Raw genomic sequence first — 14,937 nt, 5'->3', positions numbered from 1 at the left:
GGAGCGCGCTCCGCAGCCATGGGGATTCTGACACCCCCTACCGCCATCCTGTTCCTGGCGGGTCTCCCGCCAGGAACAGGATGGCGGTAGGGGGTGCTGCGGGGCCCCTGGGGGCCCCTGCAGTGCCCATGCCCATGGCATGGGCACTGCAGGGGCCCCCGTAAGAGGGCCCCGCAAAGTATTTCAGTGTCTGCAAAGCAGACACTGAAATATGCGACGGGTGCAACTGCACCCGTCGCACCCCTGCAACTACGCCGGCTCAATTCTGAGCCGGCGTCCTCATTGCAGGGGCATTTCCTCTGGGCCGGCGGGCGCTCTTTTGGAGAGCGCCCGCCGGCCCAGAGGAAATGTCTGAATGGCCGCCGCGGTCTTCTGACCGTGCTGCGGTCATTTGGCGGCGGTACCTTGGCGGACGGCCTCCGCCGTCCGCCAAGGTCATAATCAGGGCCTATATCTGAAGGAACCAAAACACTGTCTAAGCCCCATCCTTCAAGAGTTAATCTACTTTGGTGGACTATCCGGTATACAAATAAATTGGGGGAAAATACTGTATCTTCCCGCTGACGCCACAAGCAAACCCTGTTGAACTGGACTATCCATTGCAGTGGTGTACAGCGGAAATCAAATATGTAGGTATTAGGGTTACAACAGACAAAGCTGAAACACTCAGAGCAAATTATGGCAGGGCTATAACAGAAATAACAGACAAGGTGACAAGATGGATATCCCTGTCTTTATCACTGGCAGGCCGCATAAGCCTAATAAAGATGATTGTACTCCCTAAACTACTATACCTATTCCTCAATATACCATACTGACCCAGGCGTTCTTTTTTCAACACACTACGCACGCAGATGATTAGGCTGGCATGGGCAAGGAAACCCAGAGTAAGTTGGGAAACTCTCACTTTCCCCTTTTCACAGGGCAGCTTTGAAGTGTCAAATTTCGAGTTATATTACCAATGTGCACAGGCCCACTTAGCTGTATATTGGTTGAAGCCTGACCAGTATAAGCTACATTTAGCGGTAGAAGAGGGATATATGGCTCCCACTCCCACAGTATCACATTTGGGAGCATCACCCCAGAATCCAGGCTTTAGGGATTCCACGGTGGCATGCACCACAGCCGCATGGAAAGCCTTGGCGTGATACGCAGACAAGCCCATGCTGTACTCTCCCCTGTGCTTGCTCTCGCACTCCCCTTTTCTCCTAATCACACTAGAAACAGCATGTAAGTGACTAGAGAACAGTTGTTCGCTGACATCCCCTCCTCTGCCCTGGATGTATTTCTATATATCAGACTACCCTTTAACATGCAAGCAGCAACTCCAGGGTTCCCTGATGAGCTCCCTGTGCTGAATGCATTACATACACTGATACAAGCATGGGCGCCGAAGTGACTGATATCCATGCTATACTACACTATACAAACAGAAACACCTGGCAATACCCTAGAGGTTCGACAGAGATGGCAGGCTGAACTGGGGATGAAACTGTTGTATGACATTTGGAGGGAATTATGTGCTCATACTGGGCAGGTCTCGTCTAGTGGTCGACTTCGCCTTGTCCATTATAAATTCCTACACAGGGTTTATTACACACTGCGAAGAATGTACAGATATGGGTTGAGGGAGAACGATTGGTGCCAGAGATGCAACATGACGAGGGTGAATGTTTTGCATCTGGCTTGGAAATGTGGTTCCATAGGTGAATAGTGGCATGATGTAGAACAGGCATTACAGTAAATGCCAGAGCCCTCATTTCGACTTACGCCCTTAACAGCTTTATTGGGATAAACACAGCAGATTAAGCCACAGTAAAGCGAAATCGCAGCCATGGCACTACTTCTGGCTAAGCGTAGAATAGCTTGTCGCTGGTGAGGGGGGTGTACCCCAAAATTCAAAGAATGGCTGGCAGATCTTATTTGTTAGAATGAGCAACTATCAATGTTTGCTGAAACTCTATCTGTGAGCTCTAGGCCACAGAACATTTGGGGACCAAAGCACCATTATCTATTAGGACACCCAGATGATCTCTCAGTCGACTTATTCCCAAAACCCGTAAACAGGCGTCAAACTTCCAAGAGGGCCAAGTGGCATTCAGCCACACGGGACGCCAACAAGACACTGCTGATGTACCGGGCATGATGGACAGGGGGGAGATGTAGAGCTGTAAAACACGTAAGCTCTGGAACGGTTTTAGACAGCTTCTTGATGGTATGATCACTTCTTAAACTGCTATATGATGGGAGACCGATATGATAAACTTCAGGTTACTGCGTAAGCTAGATGCAAACTGGTAGACTGCTCCAGAGGAAGGCTACGTGCAATTTTCGAATTCAACTGTGACATGTTGATGTAAGACACGACTTGCCAACTCACACTTGGATATAACTATGCCTAAGCAATGCTGTTAATGCTACTCAATTCCTAAAATCAAAATGCTTGTATGATTGTAAGCTTGTTGATCAATGTTTTTATTGTAACTAATAAAAAGCAATAAAAAAAGGAAAGGCAGGGCCTTGTGCACTACAAAGCCTTCCCTTTGACGTTTGCCTGCTTCAAAGGCTGAAATTAGTGTAAGTACTGGACCTCTGAGACCACAACTTTAGAGCACTTCTGGACTGAGGGCATTCTGCCAGGAAGAAGAGCTGGATGCTGTAGAAGGGACTGCCACTTTGTCTGTTGCTTACTTGTGCTGGCCTGCTGCTTGTTGCTTCTGTACTGAGAACATACCCGCAGACGTTTAGAGAAAACAAAATGGAGGAACAGCCAGTCCAGCGACGACCTTGCCTCATTCAGAGGCGCAACCGCTGCCCACTGATGAAAAATCAAGAACGCAAGGAAGGACGCACTCCGGGAGCGCATCAACTCCTCTGCACACAACTCGAAAGAACTCTTCTCAGTCATCGAGTTCACAGATCCCCCTACTCTGAAGTCATCAGCATCCCCCCGTCACAGGACCTCTGCGACAAACTTGCCTCCTTTTTCCACCAGAAAATCCAGGACATCTACAACAGCTTTCTGTCACCTGGTACTGGCACTGGAACCTGTGACTGACCCACCCACCCTGAACCCGCCCAGACCACAACTGGTCCACGCTCACCACAGAGAAAATAGTCAACATCATGAACAGCACCCACTCCGGAGCCCCCTCGGACCTCTGCCCACACCACATACATCAGAGCCAGCGCATCCATCGCCCGTGAGCTTTGTAACACAATCAACTGCTCCATCAGCATGGGCACCTTCTCTGAGGACTGGAAACACGCCGAAATACACCCTCTCTTAAAGAATCCTTCAGCCGACCCATCAGAACGGCAGAATTTCCGGCCCATCTCGCTGCTAACTTACCCCGCCAAAGTACTAGAGAAAGAAATCAACACACAACTACGGAATTTCATCAAGGGCAACAACTCTCTGGACAGCTCCCAGTTTGGCTTCCGCAGCAGTCGCAGCATTCCTGGCATCCGATTACTCCTAGACCGCGGCCACACCACAGCACTCATACTCCTCGACCTCTCAACAGCTTTCGACACGGTCTCCCATAGCACGCTTCGCACCAGACTCCATGACATAGGAATCCGAGGAAGAGCCCTGGAATGGATCCACTCCTTCCTCTCTGGGAGGACGCAGTGGTTCAGACTCCCGCTGTATACCTCCAGACGCACAGGAGTCAACTGCAGAGTCCCTCAAGGATCCTCACTGAGTCCCACACTGTTCAATGTATACATGGCCCCTCTTGCTGCCATAGTCTGAAGCCACGGTATGAACATCGTGTCATATGCCAATGACACACAACTCATCATTGCCCTCATCAAAGACCCGGATGCGGCCAAAAGGAACTTTCACACAGGAATGGAAGCCGTCACCACCTGGAAGAGAGAAAGCTGCATCAAGCTCAACTCCGACAAGTCAGAGCTTATTATCTTCAGAAATGCCACCTCTGCTTGGGGTGACTCCTGGTGGCCCACATCCCTCTGCGCCCCCCCTGCACCGACCGAGCATGCCGCAACTTAGGAATCATCCTCGACTCCTTCCTATCCATGACCGGCCAGGTAAACTCTGTCACCTCCTCCTGCCGGCACACACTCCGCAAACTCCGGAAGATCTTCAGATGGATCCCAGCAGACTGTTGAAGAACAGTCACCCACAGCTTAGTCACGAGCAAGCTCGACTACGGCAACACCCTCCACGCCAGCACCTCAACTAGGAACATCAAAAAACTTCAACTCATCCAGAATGCCGCCGCCAGACTCATTCTGGACCTCCCTTGCTAAGAACACATCTCCCTACACCTGAGGACCCTCCACTGGCTACCGGTTGAGAACTGAATCACCTTTAAGCTTCTCACCCACACGTACAAGGCCATACACAATGCAGGACCAGCCTACCTGAACCTCCATGTCTCCTTCCACACCCCCACCAGATCCCTCCACTCTGCCCAGATGGCCCTGGCCACTATCCTTCGCATCTGCAAAACCACAGCAGGAGGACGATCTTTTACCTACACCACAGCAAAGAGCTGGAACAACCCCCCTTGCACCACAGACAAAGCCTGTCACTCACCATCTTCAGGAAGAACTGCAAAACGTGGCTCTTCAGATGAGGCCCTTCCCCTCCAGCCCCAGAGCCTTGAGACCCTCACAGGTGAGTAGCCGCGCTTTACAAATACTGATTGATTGGACTGAAATGACTGGACTTGGCTTTCTATACCTGCTTCCAAAGGTTCTCCAAGTGTTTGGACTGAGCTTGCCTCCTGTTAAGAAGTCCCCAGGACATCAAAGACTTCACCTGCCACTGCCTGGGCTCTCTTGCTGAGAGTGCTGACTTGCCTTCAGTAACGTTGTATCTGGTAGAGATATATTGTGGTTGCAGATTCCTTGCCTTAGAATTTCCCCAGGCGTCAGACTGGATCCGGACGCTTTTCTTTGAGCAGTACTCCTGTACGCCGTCATGTGTCATTTGTCGACTCCGCATGCGTCGTTTGCGCTGTGGTTGCCATGATGACGTCACGGTCCTATATAGGCGCAACCCCGGCACGCTGCCGTCAGTTTCTTTTCATGACTTTCCACACCAGTAGCGCGAAGCCATGACGAACACAGAATGGTGCTCCACAACTAGGGTCCTTAGAAGGAAGTCCTTGTCCCTAGAAATCAGTTTGCAAAACGGGGAGGATGGGCAGGTCCATAAGGAATCAGCAACACGAATATGTCTCTACCAGATACATTGTTACCGAAGGTAAGTAACTTGTTCATCTGATAGAGACATCTACTTGCAGATTCCTCACCTTAGCATAGATACCTGAGCAATACCATCCCTGCTGGTGGGCTGCAAACTAAGATCACACCAAAAAGTCCTGCAGAACCGATCGGCCGAAGTAGCTGTCTTTGCGGACCTGACTATCCAGGCAGCAATTTTTAGTGAACGTGTGCAGGGATGCCCACGTCGCTGCCTGGCAGATATCCAGGACTATGACTCAACGAGCTAATGCTGTGGTAGCAGCAGTTGCTCTGTTGGAATGAGCACGCAAACCCTCAGGGTGTTGCTTTTTCACCAAAGTGCAGCACATTTTGAGGCAGAGGAATACCCATCGCAAGATGTTCCTTTTCTGCACCACCCTTCCTTTCTTCACACCCACATAACCCACAAAGAGTTAATCTCCACCCGGAAATATTTGGTACGATTGAGGTAAAACGCCAAAACTCTTTTTGGATCCAGGCAGTGGAGTCTCTCCTCTTCATAAGAGGGATGTGAGGGTGCAAAAAAAGTAGAGCAGGTGATTGATTGGCCTACATGAAATGGTGTCACCACTTTGGGACGGAAGGAAGCCCTGGTATGAAGCACCAATTTGTCAGGATGGACTGATAGAAATGGTGGCTTTGAAGAGAGAGCCTGGAGCTCACACACACTGCGAGCAGAGGTGATGGCAATCAAGAAGGCAGTTTTAAGAGTCAAGAGCCACAGGGGACAGTTGTGGAGCACAGATCAGATATGTGAGGACCAAGTTCAAATCCCAATGGAGCATTACGAACAGGATAGGAGGGAACATGTGGGTGAGTCCTTTAAGAAACCTCCCAACAACAGGAGATTTGACCAGAAAAGATTGGTCTGGCAGTCTTAAAAAGGCAGGTATGGCAGACAAATGACCCTTGAGGGTGCCCAAAACAGAGCCCTGCTGGGCAAGAGAGAGAATAAAGAGGAGAACGTTTGAGAGAGGTGCAGAAAGGGGATCAACAGATTTGTTGATACACCATGCCACAAATTTGACAGGTGTATACCATTTTGGTGGAGGGTCACCTGGCTGCCAAGATAACATCACAGGCTTTGGGCAGAAGGTCGAAAGCTGTCAACTGCTGCCGCTCAGTCTCCACACAAGGAGGCGGAGAATGGATAGGTTCAGGTGAAGGACCTTCACCTGCTGCTGTGACAGAAGATCCTCCCGAAGGGGTAGTCTGATCGTAAGATCGATGGCCATGCTCAGTAGCTCGGGATATCAGACTCTTCGTGCCCAGTCCAGAGCAACCTGGATTACTTGGGCCTGGTCGTGCCTGATCTTCAGATGGTATTAGCGGGAAGGCGTAAAGGAGGCCTGCGCTCCACTTGAGAGAAAAGCATCGCCGAGCGAGTGCCGCCTTGGAAACTCCAATGTGCAAAACAGCTGACATTGCACGTTCTCTGCAGAGGTGAACAGATCTTACCAAGGCACTCTCCACTGCTGAAAGAGACCTTGCACCACCTATGGATGGAGACACCATTCACGATCGACCATGCATCAATGACTGAGGTTGTCTGCTCGGGTGCTAAGAAATCCTGCCAGATGTTGAACCACCAGGGAAAGGCCCTGGCGTTCCAGCCATGTCCAGAGACGAAGAGCCTCTTGACAGTGGGTCCACAACCCCACTCCACCCTGCTTGTTACAGTACCATACAGTACCATATGTGGCGGTGGTGTTGTTGGTGAACACCGGCACCACTTTCCCGTTGAGAGAGAGAAGGAATGCTTTCAATGCAAGTCGGATCGCCTGGAGCGCCAAAGGTTGGTGTGGAGCCCGGACTCCGCCAGAAACCAGAGGCCTCTGATCTTTGCCTCTCCCATGTGGCTGCCCCATCTCAGGAGTGACGCATCTGTCATTACTGTGAGATCTGGTTGGGGAAGGGAGAGAGATCTGCCACTGACCCAATCTGGATTCAATAGTCAACACTGCAGATCTTGTGCAGTCCCCTCCGATATCTGGACCATGTTGGAGAGGTTGCGCTGATGCTGCGCCCACTGGAGCTTCAGGTCCCATAGCAGAGCCCGAATACGCCATTTGGCATGTTTGACCAGCAGGATGCAGGATGCAGGACGCCATGACGACCAGCAGCCTCAGAGTCATTCTCCCCAAAATCCAGGATAGAGGCTGAAACATCGCCTGGATATTCTGGACTAGCTTTTTGCGAGGACGTTTATAGTGAACCCTAGCGAATGCAGGAGGTTCACCGTAGTCTGGAGGTGGGAGACGACAGCCTGGGGCGAGTTTGCCTTCAATAGCCAGTCGTCGAGGTAGGGGAAGACTACAACCCCTAATCTGCGCAGATGAGCTGCAACCACTACCATCACCTTTGTGAACACCCAAGGGGCACTGGTAAGGCCAAAGGGGAGCACAGTGAACTGAAAGTGCTAATGACCTACCACAAATCTCAAGCAACGTCTGTGGACCAGCAGGACGAGAATGTGGAAATAGGTGTCCAACGCTACCATCCAGTCTCCAGGGTGCAGGGCAGACTGACCTTTCTGAATTTCTCCTTCTTAAGGAAGAGGTTGAGGGACCAGAGGTCTAAGATAGGGCGAAGGCCCTTGTCATTTTTGGGCATCAGAAAGAGGTAGGAATAACAACCATGCCCTACTTCTGGCACAGGGACCCTCTCTATGGCTCCCTTGGCCAAGAGAGCTGTCACGTCTTCACGGAGAAGTGCCAAATGATCCTGATGGTGGCATGGCCGGAGAGGTAGTCTCGAAGGGGAGGGTGTAGCCCTTTTGGACAATTTGCAACACCCACCTGTCTGTGGTGATGGATTCCCAGTGGGGCAGATGATGGCGAATCCTGCCGCCAACTGGTCCAGGATAATCCAATGGACTAGGAAAGTTTGGTGGTGGTGGAGGGGTGGATTGGGTGGGCCCCCCACCAGCACAAGGGATCCCGCATCCGCTGCTGCACTGAGACTGAAGCTTGCGCGGGTCTGTGCTGGGTGGAAATGGATGCGGCTTGGTGCCCCTTCTGTAGCCACAAAAGGGACAAAAAGCAGATTTTGGGGGGTGAGGAGCAGCTATTAGGCCAAGGGACCCAGCCGTAGCCAGGGGACTCTTGAATGCGCTCGATCGCTGAGTCCACTTTGTCTCCAAAGAGACCAGTGCCATCAAAGGGCATGTCCATTAGAGATTGCTGGACATCCCCTAAAAAGCCAGATGTCCTCAACCAGGCATGGCGCAGCAAGGCCACCTTCAATGCAACTGATCTACCTAGTGAGTTGGTCATATTCAGTCCATAATGAATCATTAACTTTGCTCCGTCTCTCCAATCAGTAACAGCTTGAGAGAGAACCACCCAGACCTCCCCCGGGACTCAAGATAGCACCTGCGCGAACGGATCCGAGAGAGTATGGTAGTATCAGCCCAAAAAACATGTGGTGTTTACAGACCGCAATGCCAGACTGGGGGAAGAAACATTTTCTTCTCAAGGTTATCCAGTCTTTTTGATTCTCCAACCTGGGGAGCCAAAGGGAATGCGCCAGAAAAGGAGGAAGCCTGGATCACAAGGCTCTCAGCAGTAGGGCCAAGAATTTGGGTCGGTCGGTGCAGCGGGCAATCGTCCTATTCACAGGAGCCCCTGTGCTGGGTCTGGAACAGGTACCCAGTAGGACATTCGTAAGGGCTTCATTAAAGGGCAGGATGGGGTTCCGAAGTGGAAGCCCCAGGCTGAAGCACCTCGCTCAGGAAGTTAGTCCTGACTGCCACAGAAGGAAGTATGAGGTCCAGGACCTCAGCTGCCTTTCTCACCACCACGGAGTATGAAGCTCCCTCCTTGGTAGCCACGGTAGGGGGAGAAAGCATGGTAGCATCATGAGAGGTATCTAGGCCGCCAGCTTCACCCAAATCCTGACCCCAGTCCATGTCAGGGTCAAGCACGTATTCTAAAGCGCCCAGCGACCCCTCTACACTCTCCCCCTATCTGTACCCATAGGAATAAGGGTCAGAATCTGCCCTGGGCCATTGGCCCAGTAGAGCCCATGGAAAACAGAACCAGCATCAGCGCCAGCTCCAAGTTGTCGGGGATGAGTATAGGATCGACGTTGATTGTGGGCCCAACCAACGTTGAGAGCATTAACGTCTATGCTGATGTCGGGGAAGGTCGCGTTGGCATGACTAGCATCGGTACAGACCCAAGAGCACACAGCACAGACACTAAATTCCCCAGACCGAGGCACAGAGCAAGAAAGAATGGGAAAGTGGGGAAGTTAGATCACTGGTCCTCTCACAATGAAGGGAAACAAAGAAGGATAAAAAATGAGCCCACCAACAGACAGAACAGTGGTCTCATAGGATATAATGTCTTGGAATGTGAGCAGGCTGGGTGACAATATTAAGAGGGAAATAGTGACACAAGACCTATATAGACACACCCTGATCCAAAGTGGTGTTGCCCCAGGAAATGATTTTAGTGAAGGTGGGCTGTGTTTTTTCAGATAAGCATAAATATGCTCTTCTTGTATACTCATGTTTCACTTTAAGGTTTGAGGGAGGTAGCAGTAATCCAGAAGAAGTAGACCCATCCTAAATATAAAAGACCAATGCGAGGACCCGCACCTGCTGCTATGCTGAAGCGATATGGACATGGAGAAGAAAAGCACTCACATTGTTCATTACATATGCTCCCTCACTGCCACAGGGCAAGATGGTGCAGAAGATAACCAGATGATGTTTGAAACACCTGATGCACTACATATCATGGTAGTGGATTTTAGTGATGTAATGGGCAGAGAAAGGGACAGATCAAAGTGAACCTAGGGAAGGAGAACAGAGAAATTACACCTTGCAAAATTCAACCTAGGGAAGGAGAACAGAGAAATTACACCTTGCAAAATTCACAAGGGGGCTGGGAATGGTGGACATCTTGAAGAAAATGCACCCAGAAGCGGTACAGTTTTCATACTTCTCAGGAGTACATAGAACATACTCTAAACTTAACTACATATTTAAAACAGGAGATGGACCTGCCTCAGATAGTCCACGTAAGATTCAAGATGAGCGATATCTCTGGCCATCTGCCACTGACATGCAAAGTTCAAAATGAAGGGGGGAAGCCACCAGCATGTAAAGACACAAAGATAACAGTGATATTACACAAGACCACCAAGGTATAATTTGAAGAAAACAAATGGTTGGTAGCCTGGGACACTCTGATGAGGGTACTGCTGTATGTATAACAATGCTTATTTATTTGCACAAGCTTCTTGCATTCCATGCCGCCACCTTGTGCAGACCCTTGTGTTCTGTTCTCAAATTGTTTTGGTTCTTAGAATTCGGCAGTTGGATACCAGTCACCTTGTGTTGTGGTCTTCTACCTCCACTGCTGGAGACTTTTCTATTACAATCTAGTTACTTACCTTAATGTGCTGCCTGCTCGCCTTACTTCGTTTTTGCAGCAAGCTTGTCCCCAGCTGTGCCTGCCACCATGGAGCAGGTCCTGCTTGTTAGTTTCTCCTGGCTGCTTCTCTCCGAAGTCCAAAGTCCTTCACCTACTGATCGTTTTCTTTGAGTGGATCTCCACTGGTGTTGCCTTTTAGTGCTGGAGCGATTCATGCTGGTGCACCTCTATTCAGCAGTCCAAAGTCTTAGCGGCTGCAAGCCATGCTTGCTGCTCCAGTGACGTCATTAGCAGCTCTTGACGCATATTCTTGCCAAAAGCCACTCGGCTTCCCTGACATCGCATGCAGTCCCTGGTGCACTTTCTCACCGACAGCTACCAGGCGGTTATGTTCGTTCTATGCCACCAATGTGTTCATTAGAAAGTCTATTTCTATGCTGAAGAGCTTGTCTCTCATTTAAACCTAGGTGTAACACACTCTTATTTTTTTAATATTGAACAGTACACTCTAGCATTTGGCTCATTAGCTGTTAGGTGTCTGCTACAGACGCGAATGTGTCCATTGCAGGCATTGCACCCAGACATCTCCACTTCATCAAATTTACAGGTTTTTAAGACTTGTTGTTCTCACTTGACTATGCAGCAGTGTTGCAATACACCTTCCACGTTGCTCCAAAACCCCAGCGATCAGTCTATGAAATGGAGTAAGTGCATAGTATTATTCAATAACTTTATGATTGCCATAGATGACAATGCATTTATAGTTGTAAGGAAGAAAGGATTGTTACTGAACACTATAGGTGCAGAGACACGAGATTTTTGATCATGTGCCTGAACTTCAAGCTCTTAACGGTATTGAGGAGTATGATGAATTTTATGAAGCATTTGACAGACTTAAATTATATTTAAGTGTGGAGCCAAATGTGGTGATGGAGCACTTTTGTTTCTATTCTAGGCACCATTTAAATAATGAACTTTTTGAAGGTTATATTGCAGCAGTTCACATTTTTACACCAGCATGTGAGTAACTTTGCACCTTAACGGACCAATACATTAGTGATCAGGTGCCACAATAAAAAAAATTCAAGAGCAGTTACTCGGACACAAAACCCTACCCTTTCTGAAGTGGCTAAAGGTATTGAGAGATCAATAAGATCATGCCTTGATCAAATCCTTGATGATAGAGAGAGCCATTTTTAGGTTGCTTTCAACCAACAGCAACCGAAATAAGTTAAACTTAGGGAGTGTTGGCAAGTTAAATACTACTAAAGTCAAATGTGCAAGAAGTGGTCCAGGTTTACATTTTAATAAATCTTCATGCCCTGCCTAATCTAAAGATTGTTTCAGGTGTGGGAAGATTGCAGCATTTTCTGAATGTTTACAAATCACAACACAATGTCAATACCATTATGGAATAAAAAGCAAACACTCTGCAAGACACCCAGGAAAAAGAAAACATGATTTTGACATTAGACTGTGATGATAGAATTTTATCCACAACTGTTGACACGGGTCCTGGTAAACCATCTAACTGCAAAATTGTAATTGATGTCATCAAATCTGTGATGTTGGGGGATTCAGGGTCGGTCACCTTTTTCGTTAGCGTTGGAGGCTTTCTTCAAGGAACAATGGAAAGACAGAGAGTTGGAAGATAACAATGTAAAAGCCTATGGTTAAGGAACATCGATTATTAACGTTCTAAGTTACATTGTGGCGTCTATTTCATTTCTGTCTTGCACCACTCTGGGAAAATGTAGAGGCACCAAGGAAATCTAGGACTCTGGATCCATCATCTGATATTCCAGTCTACTGCATGGCCATTCACCAAGGTACTGATCATTTTAATTCTCTATAAAAGGATGTGTTCAGTAAGAATTTGGACTGGTTAGGGGATTCACCCATGAGATTAAGCTTAAATCTGTTGCATCACCTGTTAAAAATAAATTTAGGGTTGTACCTCTAAGTGTCAGGAAAGATCTTAGCCTTGTATTACCCCAGCTACAGGCTAATGGTGTAATTGAACCAGTGGATTCCTCTGAGTGGATGTCTCCCACTGTTTTGGTAAAAGAAATCTGGTTCCTTGAGGTTATGTGCTGATATGAGCTCTCTCAAGAAACAAATTACTGTTGATTGTAATCCCGTTCCCAAAATTCAGGAACTGCTGGCACAATTGTAGGGTGCAAAATTATTTACCTCTTTAAACCTCAAATCTGAATATAGCTAGATTGACTTGGAAGAAAGTTGCAGACATCTAACTACATTTATCACTCCCGATAGAGCTTTCAAGTATATACACATGCCCTTCAGGTTGGCGTCAGCCACTTTCATTTTCCAGAAACTTATGGTCACTCTTTTTAAGGGTATGCATGGGGTTATGGCTTTTCAATACAACATTTTGATTTATGCTGATTCTATTGAGTTGCATAACTCACGATTGTCAGAGGTGTTACATATGCTGCAAGAAATGGGTGTGACCTTGCGAATGGAGTAGTGTAAATTTCTCACTCAGGAGGTTGAGTATCTTGGTCATACTATCTCTGGTAAGCGGATTTCTTTGAAGCAGAGTCTAATTCAAGCTATTGAAAAGATACCCACAACTACTGCTAAAGACCGACTAAGATCTTAATTGGGATTATGTGAGCTTTACTCTAGGTTCGTGAGCAGATTTTCTCACATAGCTTTACCCTTGAAAACATTGCTTAGTAAAGGCCATTTGGGCAAAAGACTATCAAAATGCATTCGATAAGCTGAAATGTGCTATAGTCAATGCGCTGCCACAATTTCCATTCAATCAAAAATTGACATGTTATCTATACGTTAATGCTAGTAGTGCTGAAGGTCTTGGGGCTATGCTTAATCAAAGGTGCCAAAATGTGGAAAGCACTGTTGCCTTTGCTTCATGACCTCTCTCCTATTCTGAGGCCAGATATTCCACTATCGAAAGGGAAGCTTTGGCTTGTGCATGGACTGTGGAACATTTCGAAATTTATCTGTGGGGAAGGGAATTTACTATTAAAACTAACCATAAAGCTCTATTAGTACTACTCAATAGTAACTGCACTGGCAGCGTTCTGGCCATTTGGTTAGAATCCATTCTAAAACGTATGAGTATAACTTTTGTGTTGATTATATTCAAGGGACCTGCAATGTCATTGCTGATTGTATCTAGATTACCTAATTCATCTGGGTAAAAGATATTCTGAAATCATTGAAGAATGTGTGGTTGCTTCTGCTGATGATGTGTTGAATATGTGTGGTTGTGAGTCATATAAAGATGATAAAAGGTGACTCGTGAGAAACGTTTAAGTCCAACGTTTCAATTTTTGTGGAAAGTTAGAGGCTCCATCCTTGTCACCCGGGACATGGTATTATTCCTCTCAAGGATATTTGTCTCAATATTATTAAGCTAGCCCACTCAGAACATCTAGGTGAGATTCTTACAAAAACATGAGAAGTATTTTGGAGGCCTTATATGGATTCACAAATTTCTGGTTTCATGAAGCACTGTTCCATCTGCACTCATTCTGACAAATCCTTAGGTACCAATAAAGTTGGTCAGGTTTTCCCAGCAAGCCATGGTATAGGTAAGTGTTGGACACTTTTTGGGCCCTATGATAGTTTTTCGCGGTGCAAAATGTATGCATCTGTTCTCATTGATTATTCTTCCAGGTGGGCAGAGATAAAATTGGTATCCCAGCCCACTACTGAGACTAGTATTCAGTTTTTAATGGAGTATTTTCACAAAGAAGGCTTGCCATCCAATTATTGTCACAGACAATGTACTTCTCTGAAATTTCAAAACTTTCTAAAAAAGAATGATATTTTATTTGAAGACATCACTTTATTTACCTAACATGAATCATTTTGTAGAAAGGTTTAATAGAATCATTGTAGAAGCTGTGCAGGTGGCTTTAGCCAATAAGGTGGAAGTTAAAGAGTTTGATGTAAAAAAAAAAAAAAACCTGGGCTTATTATTCTTCTCCCAATTTGTCCACAGGATTTTCCCCATTTTCTATGCTTAAGGGTCGGGGGCTGCCGGCTTGACATTATTTTTTCAGGTTAAGCGAGATGTATCCATTTTGAATTTCAAAGAGGTGTATTGCATAGCTACAGTCAATGTCCCTGTCAGAAGTAAGTCTGAGACTGTGATAAGCAAAGATCTCAGTTAAAAGTACATTAAGGCTAAGTTTAAAGTGGGAGATTCTGCAGAAATTGAACTACCTAATGATGTTAAAAAGTGTAAGTCTAATTTTCAAGCGCTTTCAAAATTGTTAGGGCGGCCAAATCCGCTGCCAAACTTAACAATGGGTCT

At 47.2% G+C, this 14,937-nt stretch overlaps 1 long non-coding RNA gene across 2 annotated transcripts in view; it reads left to right on the top strand.

Annotated features, from left to right (window-relative positions):
• The window catches only part of LOC138299677 (uncharacterized), a 41,098-nt gene that overhangs the window by 9,935 nt on the left and 16,226 nt on the right, over positions 1-14,937 (top strand). The window lies entirely within an intron of this gene.

The sequence above is a fragment of the Pleurodeles waltl genome, chromosome 6 (assembly GCF_031143425.1).
Source record: "Pleurodeles waltl isolate 20211129_DDA chromosome 6, aPleWal1.hap1.20221129, whole genome shotgun sequence".
NCBI lineage: Eukaryota > Metazoa > Chordata > Amphibia > Caudata > Salamandridae > Pleurodeles > Pleurodeles waltl.
The sequence above is the reverse complement of the archived record's forward strand: the minus strand, read 5'-3'. Positions and strand labels throughout refer to the sequence as shown.